Raw genomic sequence first — 20,913 nt, 5'->3', positions numbered from 1 at the left:
CTCTTTATTCAGAAAATACCATACAAAATCAAAATAAATGTAATAATAAACTAAGCTAAGGAAACACACTAAAATAGTAGAAATAATAAAATACATTCTAGAATTGTTGTAACATAATAGTGAAAGAATGTGCGTGAAAATGCACTGATCAAATTCCCCCACACTTGAACTTTTGCACTCCAAGCAAAATTCTAAAGTTAACATTTAAAATAGAAAAATAGGAACAAAACAGAGCATATGAATTCAAAGACTTCCAAAATCACAAGGGTGAAATTAAAATTCTCATTCTAAGCTTCAAGAAATATGGTGTTAGTGATTAAAATTCAATGACATTCAAAGGAAGTAAGAAGAAAGTTTACTAAAGAGTACATCAAAAGCAGCAAGATTCTCACAAGATAAAATGCACTCAACTCTCAAGTGTTTAGGTTATTGTTTACACTCAAAGCACATCATAAAAATTAGTACAACCATAAATTTGAAAATACTCTAACATCCATAATTGAAATGCATGCATACAAAGATCAAATGGGATTTTATTAGGGTTGTATCTTGGTCAAGTAAGGGTGAGATATATCCTAAGGGGTACTAGGCTAAGATTCAAAGGGATAAAAGAGAATTGAAAGAGACTGCGGGAGTTGAACTAAATAAAGTCATATTCACTTTCAAACATTAACAACAACTAATTTCTCTTCTTTTTGTCTTTTCTTTTTCTTTCTTTTTTCTTTTTTTTTTCTTTTCTGCCAACCTTTGAAACATCACAACTATATTAATTCAACCCCACACAACTTCAAATAAGACACTTTCAACCCTTTGAATAGGGTGATACCATTGTTTTTCTCTTTTTGACTTGTAATGAGTTTTAAACAAAGAATGAGACAATAGGCTCAAGGGATTTTCAAACAAGGGATGATATATTCAGGGTTGATTTTATGGATAACTGACTAAAAAATAAATAAAATAAAAACAAGTTTCCTTTATCATATCAGTGTGCACAAGTAAATAAAAAGCTTCAACAAGAGTCAATTCAAGTTCTAGAGACTAACAAACATGAGTGAAACACACAAGAAAGAAAAAGATGGATTTTTGAATGGTATCTATTATTAGGTTCAAAATATCACAAGGTAAATGATCTACCACAAATGATGCATAATTTAAAGTTTAGTCCTACCTATCATATTAAGAATGCACAATAAATCAATCACATCACAACAAAAGTCTGTAATCAATAGAAAAGAGAAATTACTCACACAACACTTGCAACCCAAAAAACAATGAAAAAGCATGCAATTTTTTTAAAATAATAAATAAGAAAATAGTAAGTAAATGAAAAACAGGAAAAGATACAAGTAAATGATATTCTCTCCCACTCTTAAGAAACACATTATCCTCAATGAAGGAACATAATTATAAAATAAGAGAGATGAGAGATAGGAAAGAGCACACCCGAGGAGTCAAGGTGGATAGGTGATTGCACAAGCATACTTTTCCAAAGAGAGCTCTTCTACAGTCTCTTCTTCTCAAGTGGATCTCTCATGGAGTAGCTTTGGGCATTGTCCATTATTCCTAAAACTTTTAGTAGTGCCTTTGTCTTTTATTCCAGGATCAAATAAGGATCCTCGATAAGTAAAAGGGTTGAATGTGCATGTGAAAGTGATCTCATTTTTCACAACATCAAAAATCAAAGGATTAAGGGGTTGCCTCACTACTTTTGTTCCATCTTCAAGTGTGACCCTATGCATACTCATGGATGAGCTAATATTATGAGTGTCAACCAAGGTCCATCCAATTCTCTTCTTATGTTCCTGCAATAATTTCTCTTCCTGCTCAAATTGGACCTTTGATGAACAATATGAATCTTTAAGAAATGGTTTAGGTTCTAGAGAAGGTGGTTGTTCAATGGACGGTTTGGTTGGGGCATCTGGGATGTTGAGAGCTTTAGCTGTATAAACAACTTCATCTACAACTTCATTTGTAGGAAAAATGTCAACCTGCAAGGCAGCATAAATCTTAGCACAAACAGAACAAAGGTTAGTGTTAGTACATGAATCACAAAAGTAAGTATCATCAAAAGTTTGATAATTATGGAAAATCAGAAAACAAATCAGAATAAGTATCACCAACTAAATCAGAAAGCACATCAATGTGAAAAACAAAATGTTCTTCCATGGGGTGCTTCATAGCACCAAAGGTGTTAAATTTAGCAATGATATCACCAAACTCCATGGACATTGTTCCATCATCAACATAAATTTTTGTTTTTGTTGTTTTCATGAATTTCTTACCTAAAATGATGAGTTCCATGTTTGATTTAGTTTCTCCTTCCATGTCCAAAATGTAGAAATCAACAGGAAAAATCAAGTCATTAACTTGAACAAGTACATCCTCTACTACTCCAGCAGGGCGAGCATTGCTCCTGTGTTTCTACCTGTATTTTGCAAATAACCAAGATCAATATTATTATAAACATAAGTAGGCATAACATTAATAGAAGCTCCTAAATCCAGCATGCAATTTTCGAATTTATTATCCCCAATGGTGCATGGAATAGCAAAAGTTCCAAGATCCTTGCACTTTTGGGGCATGGCCTGGATGAGAGCTGAAACATTAAGCTGGATGAAGGCAGAAACATTTTTCCCATATTCACTCTCTCGTGCCCTTTCCATATCCTATTGTGAGTACATAAGTCTTTAAGAAACTTGGCATATTTTAGAATTTTCTTAATCACTTCAAGAAGTGGAATGTTCACCGCCACATTTTTGAATATGTCCAATATCTCTTTATCCTTATCTTTCTCATCCAACATTTTATTTTACACTAATCTCCATGGGAAAGGAATTGGTGGTACATACTCTTTCTCTTTTTCAGCTCCAACCATAACATCAAAATCAGGTTTAGGTATGGGTTGAAGTATGGGCTCAACAACTTTGTTAATTTTTATGGTGTTGGGGTTGTTTCAAAACTTTTTCCAGATCTCAAAGAAATTGCACTCATATTAGGGCATTTTGGATTCACTACTGTTTGGGAAGGAAGTTGGTTTGATCATTGAGCTTGATACATGACATTCATTAAAGTGGCGAGTTGTCCAATCTATGTCTGCAAGTTCTGAATACTAGAATACGTTTGCTACTGAAATTGGAGACTATTTACATCCATTTGCTTGACAAGGTCCTCCAGTGAAGGTCCGGGAGGTACAAAGGTGGTTAACTATGGGGTTTTTTATGGTGGTGGCAGCGATAGCATCAACTATTGTTGACTAGGTTGTCGTATGGATGGATTCTCATATCAAAGGTTTGAGTGGTTTCTCCAGTTGGGATGGTACCTATTAGTGGATAGGTCAGGGATATTGTTGTACCCATATTAGTTGTTGCCTTGAGGGTTGTAGATGTTTTCTGCGTATGCTTGAGGCAAATCAGAATTTACACCCTCTTACAAGTTAGGACAAGTATCGGTTGAGTGTTCAGGAGAGGTGCATATGCCACATAATCTTTCAGATTGAGGTCTTCCTACTGCTAATTTTATCACCAATGAAGTAAGCTCATCAATTCTTGTTTCTAAAGCCTTGTCGGAAGAAGAAGCTTAAATTTCATGCACTCTTTTTGTTAGAACCATAAAGTTGCTTCTGGTTGTGAATTGTTGTAAGTTGAATGACATGTTCTCGATTAAGGTCTTAGCTTCAGCTGGGGTCTTATCAACGAGGGTTCCTCCACTAGTAGCATCCATGATATTTATGTCCATAGGTAACAACCCTTCATAAAAGTACTGAATTAGCAATTGTTCAGAAATTTGGCGTTGAGGATAACTCAATACTAACTGATTGAATCTCCCATAATATTCAGCCAATGACTCCATGTCAACCTGTCTAATTCCACATATATCATTTCTGATCGAAGCAGCTCTTGAGGTAGGGAAAATATTTCTAGGAACACTCTTTTCAAATCATTCCAACTTCTAACAAAATTTGGCTCAAGATAGTATAGTCAATCCTTTGCAGCACCCTGTAGTGAGAACGAGAATGCTCCCAGCTTGATGTGATCCTTTGTGATTCCTTTAGGTCTCAAAGGTGTATAACACACAACCTGGAATTCCTTCAAATGTTTATGTGATTCCTCACCTACAAGACTATTAAACCTTAGCAACAAGTGTATTAAACCAGATTTCAATTTGAAAGGTATAACAAAAACATGATATTCAATACATAAAGCATTATAATTAACATTAGGGGCAACAAGTTCTCTCAAAGTTGTTTGATCAACCATGTTAAACTCAATGGAAAAAAAATCAACACATAGCTAATTCAGCAATGCAGCAACAAATAAAAAAATACCGACAATGTTCCCATTAAGCAAAAACAATTAAATACGAAAAAAATAATTAAATTAAATAAAAAATACAAAAACACGGAAATTAATATAATTATGTCAATTAAAAAATTTGAGAATTTTTTCGGAATTTTCTGAAACTATGAAAATGGAAAGAAAATAAATTAGAACAAATAGAAAAATGATTAATTTCATATTTTTAGGGGAGCTTCCATTATTTAGTCCCTAAATAGAGGTTTTTGATTTTTGATTTTTTATAATGAATTGATAAATAATCGGAATAACTTGAGACGATTTTCCTAAAAATCGATTTTTTTAATGCTAAAACACGAAAAAGCCAGAACGCAAGAAAACTAGGGCAAGAATGCTAAAACGCAACACCTGTGACTCTAATATTGGTTAAAATAGACAAGAGTCCTCGACAACGGCTCCAATTTGATTCGCTGTCGCGCAAGGGTAAAAAATGAGTAATTAAAAACTGTAGTTTAGGGAAGCGATACTCGAATGTCATATCACAAGGACTCTTATATTGAAATTTACAGCTGAAAGAACAATGGGGGTTTAGGTTCAATTAAGGAAACGATAACAAATAATTGATTTTGAATAAGCTAAAATGCCTAATCCTACTGATTTCAGGTTCTGAGTTATCACTGGCTACTATAAATCCAATCCCCTAAACAGCTTCAATTTTATTCGATTATGAGATCAATTAGACAAGCGTTATCAATATCATGTGAATTATGTTCCTGTTTACCGCATTAAACATGACGATTTAAGTATTAGGTGGAGATATCGAATAAGCTAAGTTAACACGCGATTACAATTAGGAACATGCATATAATCAAATTTAATCAATTATATCTGTAGCACCTCAAATTTGCACCCTACCTTTTGTACATTCATTTCATATTAGGTCATTAACATAACATAGGCCACTGCATAACATTGCATTGTCCATTTGCCCAAGTGCAAACTCAGTTGACAAATTAGGTCAAACTGGTCAGGAGAATCAGTCAAACAAGCAAGCATGTGTTGTTTTCATTGGAACAAAGCCCTATGGTTGATTTATCAAGTTCATATGGTCTAAGGATCATTGTGAAGTGGTTTGGCCAAAGATTGGATGATCAAAGCTCAACAGTCAAGCTGAATTTCAGTTGGAACCATAGAAAGTCAACTGTGGTCAACTGTGCCTGATTTTATGGATTGGAAGGTGTGAGATGGTTTGAAGGGCCTCATTCATGTCCATATAAGTCTCATTTGACATATCAAAGACCAAGGTTGAAGAATTGGAGGTCAGACAAGAAGTTTCCTAAAAAGGCAGGTGACCTGTAATTTCAGCTGCCCAAAATGGAAAGTTTTTCTCCCCAAAATTACTTCATCATACAAGCTTCAAATGGAATTTTGTCCAACATGAAAGTTGAAGATCTTAATCTCACCATTCCAAAAAGTCCAAGAACTTGAAATTCCCATGTGTGGTTGGCAAGATATGGTCCAGTCATTTTCCAAAAATGTCCAAATTCGAAGTGGCATAACTTTCACATGGAATGGCCAAATTGGATGGTTTTTCTTTGAGCAAACCACATTTGATATGTACTTTCATAATCCATCATCACATTTTGCCAAAAGCCTTCACATAAAAAGGTCAATTTTCAAGTGCAACAATTAAAATCCAAGGGCAAAATGGTCCAATTTGAGAAATACATGGAATTTTGAAATGAGGCTTTTTGCAACACTTTCTAAATGTCATTTGTGACCTGTTGGAACCAAGTAGGGACAGAAAAATCAGCTGCATTAACCAAGGGCATTTTGGCCACACTTGAAAAATTGCACATTAACACAAAACCTTCCATTTTGCTAATTGGGATTAATTTTGTGATTAAGCTTTGGTATAAATAGATAATTGCAACTGTTTTGCGAGGTCCATAATCATTTTTTTCAGATTCATCACAAAAAACTCTCAAATTCTCTCACTTTTCTCAAATTTTTCACATACACTTTTTCATCAATTCTCCAAGAATTCACCATTGTTCTTGCTAGTTTTTGGTTGATTCATCTGTTGCAGGTAATTTGCAAGTTATGTTTTCACAAATTGGAGCTAAACACGTACAAATTCCAACTGTTGCAAAACCTTGAGCATCAATGGCAAGTGGAAAATTCTTCATGATCAAGACCTGTTGAGCTGCGAAATCATCATCATTCATCTTCATAATCATCACACTCCATCTGTTTTCGAGAATCGGATCAAAACACACAAAGATTTCACACTGCCACTCCAAGAAGGTGAAATTTCGAACTCGTTAATTCACGCAATTGTTATATGCATCTTGTAGTGCGTTGAATGTAGAATGTATTGACGCTTGAACCATGCGATTTCATCAAGTAATCATCAAGATATCTTGATTTAAAGTTTGTACGTCAAAACTTCTTTTGATCGAATCTTTTTGTGCGTTAACTTCTGGATGATTTCGTTAGCATACTCATGATCTACATCGAACACCGGTTCCAACGGTATATAGCATGTGTATTTTCGTTGCAATTTGTTCGTGACCGTAGCTGGTAATGAAGAACACATGAACCGCGAGGAAGAAGCTTCAAATTCTGGAGATTTTCACGTGTGAATCCGGTTTCCATCGCATGCCAATTCAAAAAGTGTTTCCCACCATAACAGACCAATGAGACGCGGACAGCGCATAAATGAAGTACAGTGGCGTTTTGGACCGGCTGAGAGAATTACGATTGTGCCATTAGTAATTAATTAATTCCTTTATACATTAAATAAATATTTCAATAATATTACAAAACTTCTAAAATTCACATAAAATCCAATATTAATCCAAATTAGGTGGCAATTTTTTTGTTGGATCCCAATTTTTCTCTAGAATTTTTTAGGCATAATAGTTCATGTTGTGCCTGGTAGAATTTTAGAATGGCTTAGGGATATTTGACATGTGTGACATAATTGTATGTTTCACCATTTTGATCACCAAATAATCATGCTTCATCCAAAATTAATGAAATTTCATACTATGATTCTAGACTCATGCCTGAAGATTTTGGTATATCATTTGTGATTTTTGGGTCTCTGGATTGGTAGATATGATTTATTCTTTTTGAGTGTGACAATATGTGTCACACTATGATATGCAATGTTCATGATTTAATTTTCCATGCTTCCACTAGGCCAATGGCCCTGATTTTTTGCATGAGATACAGGGTATATGTTAACTTTCAACATGAATTTTTGTGGAGTTAATTGATCCATTTTCTATTTGATTGACATTTTTGATTGTTATTTAGCATTTTTAGGGCTTTGTTTGTGTGACAATTTTACATATGTTGCTAAATCCTCATCCCTTATCCTATGAATATGAAAATTGGTGGAGTGGTTCCTAACATGTGTAGCTTCCATTTAGCTTTGGTCCCATCCATTTCCCATTTAATATCACTGTTTTACAATTGATTGAAGTTGACATGTGGTTTGTGACCTAGTTTGGTCGTGTTTTTGCATGCCTTAACATGTTGATTTAATTCCCATAGTTCCCTTCATACAAATGGCATGAAATTTGATATGTAGCTCATTGAACATGTTCTATTTAGGCATGAATTTTTGTGAGATTTATTGAGCTGTCTTGGTTTGGGTTTAATTGAAATCATTCTGTTTGTGTATATGTGGTTCTTACTTACCTATTTTGACTTAATTTGTGCATGAAATTAATTTGGTGTATGGTTTAGACATGAGACCAATTGGATTCTCTTTGTATTTGGTTAATGTTGATTTTGATCATGTTTCACTTGCTGTTTTGACTTTTTTCCTCCTTTTTGACCCTAGGCTTGTCCTAGTGGTCTTGTATCTCATGTTTGAATGTGATTTTCAGGTTAAGAGGCAAAATACCTTAAGGAGGTGGATTCACTTTTGATTGGGATATCATTTGACATTGTACACTAACTTGTTTTGTTTTGTAGGATGTTTGGCTTTTGAGTTGCTTGCACCTTGGTGCATTGGATTGTGTTTGTCTGTATATAGCTAATTGTGAACCATTTGCTGTTTAGTTCTGTGATTGGTATACTGATGATATTTGATTGATTTCAGGTACATTAGTTGCTAAGATTGCTTTGCTTTGCTTGATAAGCAATTTGCACTGAGGTATAACATTCTTGTCTCCATGTAGTCTGGAAGACCTGGCCTGTTACCTGACCAGGCACCTGTCTGAAGTCCTCCTTAAGAGGCGATGTTTGTGATTGTTTACTTTTGTCCCCAAGCAGGTAAAGACCTCAATGAGGCAATTGGTGGATCAAAGAGATATGCATTCTATCTCCCACTATTCTGTTGAGTCGTCCCCCTGCTCACACCACTGTGTTGATGCATTGGGACACAAACCCAAGATCTTGTACAAGGTACAGTTGTGTCAGAGTCTTGAGTGTAGAAGGGTTCCTCCTTTATGGACCCACGCTCCTTTGTCTGAAGCTCTCCCTGACCAGGGATAAGAGCTGTGAAGTCTTATCTTCACTCTCCTTTCATCAGCTTCACCTTAGCCCCTCAATGGCAAGGTTAAGAGCTAACCATACCCCTGTACAGATGACTTGCTCTTGCAGTCTTACCCTTTGATTGAGCCCCTTTTGTGTGCATATAGCGTGTGCTACTTGTGAATGCTTGATTTACTGCTTGTGTTGAATAGGATAGGCTTGCTTCCTGTGCAAGTTAGCTAGAAACCTTGACTTAGGGACAACTTTGCATGATAACAGCTAGGCTCGAGTCGTAGTCTCCCTAGTTGTGTTTCCCTCTGGCATCTGGTTAGGCTAGTCCTGTGTCCCTCCTTATGGGAACTACGTCGCCCTGATCCTCATACCAGATGAGGTACGTAGGCAGGAGATGAGCAGATCTCTCTGGGCGCCTGTGTCTTTGTTTTGCGTCGTTGTGTGCTTGGAAGCTGATGTAAGTCCATCGAGTGGCATTCGGGTTCCAGTGTGGGTTTGTCGGTTCGGATGCTGATGTAAGTCCAGTGATTGGCATTCAGGCTCCACGTTTGCCTTCTTGTGTGTGTTGTGTGGTTCGGATGCTGATGTAAGCCCAGTGATTGGCATTCAGGCTCCATGTTTGCCTTCTTGTGTGTGTTTTGGTTCGGATGCTGATGTAAGTCCAGTGATTGGAATTCAGGCTCCACGTTTGCCTGTGCCTGTGTTTGTTTGTGTGCGTGTTAGCCGAGCTACGAATGCTCTGATTCTCCTTCGTCCAAAGGAGATACGTATGCATAGGATGCGACATCCTAGCGAGCATGTGTCGTTTCCCCTGTCCGAACTACTTTGACTCTGATGTCTATGTTTGATAGACTAAGTAGGCCCAGGATGCGATATCCTGCCGAGTCAGTCTTGTTTGTCTCTTGTGTCTCTTTCAGCCGATGTTTGTGTGTGTGTGAGCAGTGTTTTAGCAACCATTTTCTTTCCTATTGTGCGTGGATCCCGTCGAGTACGACGGATGCGTAGGGGTGCTAATACCTTCCCTTCGCATAACCGACTCCCGATCCCATTCTCTTTGGTCGCGAGACCATGTTCTTTCCAGGTTTACTCTGAGCGTTTCCTTTCCCTCTTTTGGGATAAATAACGCACGGTGGCGGCTCTGTTGTTCTTGTTTTCCCGCCGGTTTTTCGCGTAATGCGACAATATCCTATGAGTAGCGATCGAATTAAGAAAACAAAAGCAGTCGAATTAAGCAAATGAATTCATAGGAAAAATTGAACATAAATCGAAATTGAATTGGAATTAAACAACCTCAAAGCGGTGGAACCCACAATCAGCGAAATTTGCCTTCGGGATTAGTTCTCCATGAAAATTGTACAAAGTAAGGAATTTTGTGAATAGTGAATTGGTTATGAACAGTAGCGTGACTGCTACTAGATATAAGAAAACAAGGAATTAGGTTTTAATCCCAACCGTGTCGGAAAAATAAAAATAGGCCTAAACTAATTAATTTCTAAACTCTGAACCTTAAAGGATTTATTCTAGTCTTCTACACTCTGAATTTGCTTCTGACTTCAACACGAAACATTTAGGTTATCCTCTCATCTTTCCAACGCCTATTAGAACGCGTCAATCCGATTCTTGTGGCCCAAGATATGACCTGTGAAGAAAAAAGGTATAAATAGTTATTTATTCAAATAATGTCATACAAAATTGAAATAAATATAACAATAAACTAAGCTAAAGAAACACACTAAAATAGTAGAAATAAAAAAAGACACTCTAGAATTGTTGTAACATAATAGTAAAAGAATGTGTGTGAAAATATATTGATCAATAATATTAAAAATTATATTGTATTTAAAAAAATCTTACACTAGTCAATGTTATTTTAGCATTTTATAACTCATTATTCATCTCATGTTCTTCAATGGTTAAAATTTCTCTCATTGCTTCTAGTCTTCATTCAACTTTCTCATATACTTGTTAATTTTGTAAAGCATCAAATTTTATGTTTTGAATAATGAATTAGTAGAGAAGGAAGTGTTGATTGAAGAACTTGAAATGTTGAACGAAATTCTTACCGTTAAAGAGAGAGATGAATAATGAGTTACATGATGCTCGAAAATCATTGATTAGTGTAAGTTGTCCTTCAAATATAACATAATTTTTCGTATAATTATTTTGTAAACTAATTTGAAAGGTTATATGTTCAGTTAGGGTTTGGTGAAATAGGCAATCAAGATTGGATATAATAATTTCAATAGTATATCACCCATTGGTTAAATGACAAAATCGATGGTAAAGGTATTTTTCGCCATTTAAAAATTCCCAAAACTTATCGTTGGGGATCAAACCCATGACCATTACCCTTTTTCCGTTAGTGGAATTTCAATTAAGATCTAAAGTGACTCACTTTAAATGATGCCCTTCATTAACTTGCATTTGAAACTAAGGTAACATCTCATATCCAACCGAGGTAAAAGATGTTTTTCGTAGTAGTGAATAATTCCCATTGCATATTGAAATTTGATTCCTCAAGGGAAAGATGTTGCACCAAATGTTCATACAACTTGTACAACTTCTTAAATTAGAATGAAAGTACAAAGACAACAATAAAATAATACAGAAGGCGGTAAAAGAACACAAGAGATTGGTAACCCATTTTGGTGAAACCACACCTACATCTGAGGGGCACTTTACCCAAGAAAGGAAATCAACTACTTTGAATTAGTACACTTAGTCTTACAAGAACCAACAAATCCTATATTTTTCATATCCTTTTCTTAATTCTAATGACTTTCTATTTAAGAAATCCACCTAAATATGAGAATTTGTTTACTTTCTTCTAAATCACACAACCCGTGATTGGTATTTACAATTCAAATAATCATTGTTGAATATTACAACTCAAATAAGACAAATCTTTTATGACAATTTACTGAAACATAGAGGTGTACAACGTTAGATTCCACACTAATCCAGTTATGGCATTAGCTTGGAGTACACGGAATAAAAGACTCAAACCTTAGCATAAAGAACCTAGTTCTTGTGTGTCATACCCCGAAATTAGCCCTACCATTCACATAATCATATAGGTCACTAACCCAAACATTTGCATATCATCTTCGTCCATTCATTTCATTTGAATAAGCATGGCTCAACTAGAGGCGACACATGACATGAATTCATGTGTTTCTCGGTGCACTGATGCATTTGTTCAGTCATTTCATTCAACCATGGTTTAATACGATTTACAAGTCTTGTGATCATTTGGGTCCGTTGGTTCATTGCATGTCATTATCCGATTCATATTTTCATCATTGCATCATAATCTTTTTTCCGATTTATTTTAGTTTCAAAATTATTTTTGAAGTTCAAATTGATTTTAATTCGAAATCGATTTTGGATATTCAATTTGATTTTTGAGATTTAGATTAATTTTCGAAGTTATTTCATCTTTTATTTCAAATTACTTTTAGAAATTTCGATTGAATTTAAACTATTTCTTACTAACGGGCCATGCTTGTCAATAATAGAACTTAAGCCCATTCATCTTTTTTTTATGTTAAAAAATCCATTTTTTTGTTAGGCCTAATTGTAAGCCCATGATCCACTTTGGTTATCCAATAACTATCCATGTACAAACCAAATACCCACACCAATTTTAATCCAAATTTGTAGTCCATGTCCATTATCCAACTAATCATAATGCAATTATCTATTAATCCAAATCCAATTTTTAATCTCATTAAGTCATTCATATCCACATTCCAAGTATTCAAATAAATGAATAACGAAAACAGCTGCATAAGCCAGCGCGGTACTACAAGATGCAAAGTCAAACGTAGTTCAAAATGCAAAGTACAAAGCTGGGGAACTCAAGCCAAACCAGAAAACGGAAAACTCTAAGTTGCAACAAGTAACGCAGCCAAACAACATGAACTTGCAAAGAGTAGAACGCAGCTACAAAGCGTCAACGACAACAAGTTGTAACCAATTGAAACGACGTTCCAGCGTGTAAACGGCAAATGAGAAATTAAAACACAGAGTTACAATTGAAACGTGGTGCAACATCAATTCAAAATCTCATCCAATCTCAAATCAAAAGTCTATATAAACACAGTTGATGGAGTGAAATGGGGCTCTCGCTCGAACCTTTCTTCCAGAACTCTTCTCCCTCACTTTTCTCTGCTAAAAACTCTTCCCCCATCTGCTTCAATCTTCGCCGAACCGCCAATAACCGGAAAATCCCCGCATCACGATCCAATCTTCATCGAACACACTAATTACTGCTTAGGATACGAACCGAATCACCACAAGAAAATCTGCAAAACAAATCGCAAATATAATCGCCGAAGCACCATACCAAAACAAATTGATAGTGGAGAAAAAGGAAGAAGACGGAGAGGCCAGTACAAAGAGCCGGAGTTGTGAGATTGATGTTGTCGACGAAGTCGTCGCTTTCGTCGTCGGTAGGCTACTTTTCTTCTTTGAACGTTGATTGATGGGTCATTGTGATGTAGTTTGGTACGATTTTGCATTCGTTGTTTGCTTCATATCCGTCTTTGTCGGTTGTGCTTAGGGAGAGAGAGGTGGGACTGAGAGTGAGATGACGCGGGAGGTCGTCTTGAGGAGACGCCGCCGCCGGTGATGGAGCCGGCGCGACTAGGTCCATTGTGACCTGTTCCTTCCTCTCGTGGCTGCGGCTGAGCATTAGTGGAGATGAGGGGAATGGATCTTTGATTCCTTCTTATTCTCTATTTTGGGCTTTGGCTGAGCCCAAGCGATTCTGGCTTGTATATCCCCCCTCTAGGCCTGGTACACCCCCTCTGTTTGGGCTTAATTTTGAAATCCAAGGCCTGCTTGTTTTTAATCCATTTCCATTTTGTTAATTGTTTTAGATAATTTTGATAATGACTAGAATATTAATCATGTTGTTTGTAGAATGCTAATTGGATAATGATTTTTTCTAATTGTTTGATAATTAGGATATTGATCTTATTTTTGTTGGTAATTAGAATGTTGATTGAATCCTAATTTTGTTAATTGTTTGTTAATTCGAATATTATTTTATTAATTGTAGCATTTTGAATAGAGTATTGATTTTGTTAATTGCTTGAAATTTTAGAATTCCATTTTAATAATTTGGTTTTGATGATTGTTTTTGGTATTTTGATTTTAATTTGATATTAATAATTGTTTTTATTTTAGAGTTTTATTTGTTTCTTATTTTTTATATTTGTTTGATAATATTAGAATTGTTTTGATATTTTAGATTGTTTTAGATTTAATATTTGATATGGATTTTGAATCTTATTATTTTCTCTTTAATTTCGATTAATCCTAACATTCAACATCTAACTTCTAATTCTTTAATTTTCGCATCTAACTTTTAATTCATGCACCTAACTTCTAACTCTTCACTATTTCGCATCTATCTTTTAATTTTCGCTCCTAACATTTAATTTTTGTCATTTACTTGTAAGACCCTAATTTTGACCATAAGATCCCTCATGGCATCATGTTATTGCACAAGTGCATTGCCTCAAGGATCATAGCATGTTTGGCTCTTTAACCCTAGGGGTGGGACTTGTTTGAGTGTTTTGAGACCACCAAGCATGTTTGTATTGTATATTATTGCTTTTCTTATATGATTACTAACCAAAAGCACAAAAATATGTCACTAACTCTTTTTGTTTTGAAGCTCAAGTGATCATGTGCTCCACAATGCTCCTAGGAGGCTCCTAAGCCCAATGCAATGGATAGATGAAGACGAGAAATCATGGCAATGGTCCACAAAGTTCCTAATAATCATATATGTCTCCTAAGTATCTCAATTTTCCAATTTAATCAAGATAACCCAAAGGGCTTGAAGATTGTTTCCCAAGGAAACCCTAATTTCACTATGCTTTGACTATACCTTGCCCATGAAGCAATCTCAACCTATGATCAAATTTAATCAAGGGAAGTTCTTTCATTTATACTTTTATGCATATATGAGCCTATTTGAGGCCCCTAAATCATTTATTCATCAAGATTGGAAGTTTGGCCTTGAAAAGTTGACCAGTCAAGTCATCTGACTAAGCTGAGAATCAATGAGATATAACTTTTGATGTGTTTGTCAAATGAAGATTACCCCAAGAGTATAAATGCTCATAAGAACCATATGAACAACTTTCATGTTCACCAAAAATCCATTTGAATATTTTAAGGTCATCATTCTTTTCAAAACATTATAGGTCATTTTGATTGAAACCCTAATTTTGGGTCAACTTACCAGGGGCATAACTTCTTTAACTTTTATGATTTTGAGGTGAGACAAAATGCATTGGAAATATTGAGATGTCTACTTCAAATGTTATGTTGGACAAAATTTCATAATCCTAAAATAAATATATGTGATAATGCAAAAAATTATAGGTCATCTTGGACCTAATTCATTGAATTTGAAAAAGTACCCAACTTCAAATGCCCATAACTTTGTCATAGAAAATCCAAATGATGCAAACTTTGGGTCTATATTTACTATCTAGAAAGGATCTATAACGTTAATGTTGGAGGTTTTTTCATTTGAAACTTGTATCATGAGGACAAAGGGGTTTGAGTAAGCTTGTTTTTGGTGAACTTTTTCAAAATGATTTGAACATGTTTTGTACTTGGATTTTCCCAGCCAGTCTTCACCAAATTTCACATGCCAAATGATTTTTCGCCCAACATTGACTTTTGTTCCTTATTTCAAGAGTTTTCCAACCATTACTCACAATACTCATTTGGATCTACCATTTGTAAGTTTCGAAATTCTTTTCATTTATGTGCATTTTGACATTTTATGGTGAAACTTGAATTGCAAGCATGCTTCAGTCCAATATGCACATCCAAATCCTTTTCATGTGAACTCAGCTAGCTTCTGTAGTCATTTATAGGCCTTCCACACGCCTACACAGGCCCATGCATCCAATTTTCAAATTCTCATGCACATGAAAGAAGCGTGTGATCAGCCACATTCAACTATAAATAACACCTTCATGAGCTTCATTTGAAAACCTTTTGGAGATCCCAAGTGCTGCAGAAGTGAAACCACACCCTCACCAAAGGAATCATTCCATTTTTTCTCTGATTTCCGAGCTTGAAATTCAGCATCATTAGCTGAGTTTTAAAGCCAAATTCCTTAGCCAATCACTTCCATTACATTCATAGATCAAGAAGGAGCAAAGATCTTGGAGAATTCATGGCCAAAAGTTCATCCATTTGAAAGTATCCATTCAAACTTTTTGGATCTGAATCTCCTAATTCAATGTAGTATCCTTGTGTTTCTGTGGTTTTCTGAAGTCCTCACACTTGAGGCAAGCTGTTGATGCTTTCAATTCTTCATTTCATCAGTAATCCGTGTGGACACCATGATTTTCTCCTTCATCTTTCTCTTAATATAAGAAGAGTGAGGGAAATCCATTGGTACAATGATGATCTACATCACACGAGCTTCATTTCCATGGCCTTGTTTTTAATTTTCATTAAGATTCATTTCTCTGCAAATTTGGCCGGATTCTGTTGCTTCGCCGGAGAAGACAATGGTTTCCACCACCACCACCACGTGTCTTGCTCCTTGGCCATTGGATCTCCATTTCAGGATCTAATCGTGTGCATCCATTTTGATTACTTCATTTAATCCTTTGTGTGACGCGTTTGACTCATGAGCAGCGTGTTCCCTCAGATCCAAACTATTGCCTTGTGCCATGTCAATTAATGAAACGCATCTGATGGCTGTGTATTTTCCGTTTATTCCATTTTCTTTTTATTTTCTGTTAATTCCTTTTATTTTCAAAAATTCATTAAAAATTCATTTGAAGAATCTAGTTTCATATTATGATTTTTAATTATTTTTGTGACTTCATTTGGTATTTTTTATGAATTACTTGGTTTTTAATGCTTTTAATTCATTTTAAAATACTTTTTGACTTTTAAAAATCCAAAAATATTTTCATAGCATTTATGGATCATGATAAGTCAATGAAAAATAGTCTCAACAATTTCTTGATTGTTTTGAGATTATTTGAGATTTTAATCCATATTATGCTATTTTTTAATTGGTTTTAATTAATTTCTGATTTCAAAATTTTGTGAGAAAATTAGTCAAAGCTTGTTTGACTATGTTGAACCTATGAGAGTTTAACTGGACTTTTTGAAGTTGCTTTGACCTGAATTTGAGGTTCAACCTTATTTGTTTATTTTTTATTTGTATTTTATTTAAATTCAAAAAATGCCAAAAAAATATCATTGACTTCTTGACTTGTTATCTTCATTTCTCTTCTGTTTGGTGTTGATTGAGGTTGAATTGATTCAACTTTGATCAAATTCATTGAACCTTGTGGTTTGAAAGTCCTTATGGATCATCAATTAGAAAGATGAATGAATTTGATCAAGGATGAGTTATCCCTTGATCAATTGGGATTGTTTGTTGACTTCTTACCCCCTCCCTTTCATCTTCATCCCTTTCTTTCCATCAATGGTCAATGAGTTAAAGTCTTGAGGTTGATCTTGACAAATGAGAAGTTTAACCTTCTTTGATCCAAACCAAACTCAACTTGATCCATGATCAAGTGAGTTATTCTGTGTCCAAGATAGGTTGCTTCTTGGTCAAGCAAATAACCAAAAGTCAATACAAGGCTCTTCCCCTTTTGTTTGGCATGGCAAGTTTATGGAGCTTGGCTTACTAGTCATGATCTCTAACTTGTGTTCTTTGCCTATATTTTTATTGACCGACCTCAAATAGGTGTGACTGCTACATTAGTCCACTTACGATTGCTTAACATAGTGCTACATTATCTTATGACAAGCTAACATAACTTTACTAACTACTAACTTTAATTTGAGCTTTTAATTTCTTGCCATTTACTTTTAATGTCATTTATTTCTTGCTCATTATTCATCTTGATTTTCACTTTGCTCACTTGAGCACATATTTTATGATTATGCCATTTTCTTTTTGCTCATTTGAGCCCATTATTGTGTATAAATATATTACTATTTTGTGTTGTTTGTGTTTGTTTTGATGTGAACCAAATGCAAAAGGAGAAAGGACTTAGAATTAGGATCTACACATGTTTAAAGGAGTTCAAGAGCAACTAGGCCTCATGCCTTTAGAATGCAAAATATGTTGAAGAGCAACTAGGCATCATGCCTTTAGAATGCCAAACTTCAAAGTTGACCTCAAAAGGACTTCTCCTCCAAACTTATTCTTTATCCATTCCCTTTATTGTGTCGTGAACTTTTTGATGTTTTCTTTTTGTGTGATAGGGATCCCACCTTGAGATTGTGAAAAGAGGACCATTGTCATGGGTAGCCAAGTTAAGAGCCAAGCCAAAATGGAGATCATAGGAGCTTGAACTATCTATTTATTGCTTGTTTTGTGTGCTAAGTCCAAAGGAAAGGAGCATCTTGAGTCATCTCTATGACTCCAAGAAAAGGAACTCCAAGGGTTTTTCTTTCCTCTTTTATCTTTGTATGCTTTAGGAATAACCCTTCTCTCTTCTCCCCACTCTAACCAAGCCAAAAATCATTTTTAAAACTTTGACTTTATTTCAAATTAGAAACCTAGGCCTTAAGCCTTTGACTTTTCAAAACCATTTTTCATAAATACTCATTGTGAATAAACTTTAATCCAACTTTGACCTCATTTTGTAAATAAATCTAACTTGTAAATATAACCCATTTCAAGTTGTTTTGTGGTTCCAATGGCCACTTGTTAAAACCTTTTCAAAAACATTAGTCATAGGTTTGAGTTATCATAGTGGTTGATGTAAATCTCACCTCATCCTTAGTGTTGGATTATAAGCCTTCCATGCTTATTATAGGGTTAACCCCCTCACTAGCATGTTGAAGCCTTCCTCACATGGTGGATTGTTGGTTTAGGTTGAGTTTTCTCCCTCTGATAACAAAAGACCTCAAGGCTTTTGATTAAAATCAATTCACCGATCTTTGAGATTTTTACCCCGAACTACGAGGTTTTGATCCTCCTTTGTGATGGTACGTAGGCAATGGGTTCATCAATTCAAACAACAAAATTTGTAAATATAACCTATTCTCTTCTCACCCCTCCAATCTTTTGCACAAATCTTTTCCCACATACCAACCTACAACATATATTTGCAAAAAGGGTTCCCTTAGAGTACTAAGGATGTTTTGGGTGCGTAAAACCTTCTCATTTCATAACCAACCCCCTTACCTAGATCTCTTACATTTTTATTAGTTTTTTATTTGAAAAACTTCTTACTTGGCTTTTGTTCGCTTTTTAGCCTTTTCTTTGGACAAATAAAAGTGCGGTGGCGACTCGAATTGTATGTTGACTTTTGGTTTAATCAATAAACCTAAAGGTAACGAAAACCCCGCAACATTACTTTATTTGATTTTATCTTGCTTTATATTCCATATTGTACATTCTCCATCTTATTCTAAAATGAACCTAAAAATGGATTAGACTTAAAAAATACAAAAAGATACACTAACTCCCTTAGCATGAAAAGGACATTGGAATGGACTTAGGGACTTCTCATTAGGACCCTTGCAAAAGACCTTGGACAAATATACAACCCGGACATGGAAAGTAGCATTCGAGACTCAAGAACTTGTAATCTTTTATGTGTTCTCTAGTTTAGGACACAATTGCACACACAAGGCTTTCTCTTGGGATACCTGACAATGAGACCTTTCATTTCCTGCACTCCCTTGTACTTTACATGTATCCCCTCCCCTTTCCGATGTATGCTTTTACTTGCTTTCTTTTATTGCTTTATAGCTACTCCTTAGGCATTAGGAGCGCTCACTATTTCGCAATCAATAATCAAACCCTTGATCCAACGTCAAGCGGTCTTTTCTTAAATCTAAATCAATAATTAAACCCTTGATCCAACGTAAAGCGGTCTTTTCTTAAATCAAACTCAAAAACACAATAAATGGAGATTAGGATTATACACCACAAGCCTTACGTGGTAAAGAATGGATGAGAATGGAGCTTTCCTACACTCGTTCTGAATGCTTCGAACACAAGAAATTTGGCTTGGTAGTTCGAGGTATTCACCTTTATCCATAGTCTTTAGTGCAATCCAAAATCAATAACACCTTTATCAAAACCTAAAAACAACTTCAATGCATTCAAACCTTTTGTTTGAGCCTTAGGACATCACTTTCGAAAACCTTTCTTCAAGGTAATAAAATCAATAAAACAAACAAACATTTTAAACCCACGAACTACAGGGCTCTGATTTCTCACTTCAACAAGTGGGCATACGTAGGCACGGGGACTATATCCTTGGCGAGCACACTAATTTAAAATCTACCTCCACTTCGCAAACCTTTGGCAAGCAAACATTCGATAAACAACATCCACTCAAGCGTAACATCCTAGATGGTTCCCATGGAGTACCATGGATGTGAGGGGTGCTAATACATTCCCCTTGCATAACCGACTTCCGAACCTGTTCGTGGTTGCGATGACTGTTATTTGGGGTTTTCTCGATATTTTCCATTTCCTTTGGAATAAATAAAAACCGATGGCGACTCTGTATTTTTCGCGTAGCGGCAGCTGGCGACTCTGCTGATGACACCTCCCTAAGCAAGTCAAGCTTAACCTAGGTTACTTCCTCGTATGTGCGGATGTTTATCCTTTTGGTTGTTTGCCTTATTTGTTGCCTTTTGCTTTAAATTTTGTAATATATTATGTGGTTTCACGATCCTATGATAGCGAATGGATGGCACCTTGATTGCAAGTAGCCTTGTGGGAAAGACTCTCTACCCGAGTCTAGAGTGCAAACTTGAGATAGGAGAGGTTGAGTAATATGGGCCACCGAGAAGCTTTTCTCGTAAGGGTCGATACGAGATCCTCGCTTAGAGTAGACTCTTTTGGAGACGTTGACGACCGTCAAGCTTTTGTCTTAAGCGATCAATAGTTTCATTAGGATCAATGACTTTAAGGACCTTTGTAGAACATTGAACCTTTGGCCAATTAAAATTAATGGTCGCATAGTGCGGGTCCTCGAAAAGCTTTTCTCACATGGGATCTACCACAATGAACATGAATTGAGGAACTTTGTAGAACATTGAACCTTTGGCCAATTAAAAATGAACTTGCCTTACTCGTGAG

The 20,913-nt window shown here is 35.5% G+C and overlaps 2 long non-coding RNA genes across 2 annotated transcripts; one reads left to right on the top strand and one right to left on the bottom strand.

Annotated features, from left to right (window-relative positions):
- Nucleotides 1-12,668: 12,668 nt before the first annotated feature.
- LOC127127208 (uncharacterized) lies at nucleotides 12,669-13,597 on the bottom strand. Its single transcript, XR_007805279.1, has 2 exons — nucleotides 13,194-13,597; nucleotides 12,669-13,102 (listed from the first exon to the last, which is right to left on the bottom strand). It is a non-coding gene; the product is annotated as an uncharacterized LOC127127208 (long non-coding RNA).
- Nucleotides 13,101-14,975, top strand: LOC127127210 (uncharacterized). The gene is made up of 2 exons (XR_007805280.1): nucleotides 13,101-13,249; nucleotides 14,482-14,975. It is a non-coding gene; the product is annotated as an uncharacterized LOC127127210 (long non-coding RNA).
- Nucleotides 14,976-20,913: the final 5,938 nt, after the last annotated feature.

This window comes from Lathyrus oleraceus, chromosome 3 (assembly GCF_024323335.1).
Source record: "Lathyrus oleraceus cultivar Zhongwan6 chromosome 3, CAAS_Psat_ZW6_1.0, whole genome shotgun sequence".
Taxonomy (NCBI): Eukaryota; Viridiplantae; Streptophyta; class Magnoliopsida; order Fabales; family Fabaceae; genus Lathyrus; species Lathyrus oleraceus.
The sequence above is the reverse complement of the archived record's forward strand: the minus strand, read 5'-3'. Positions and strand labels throughout refer to the sequence as shown.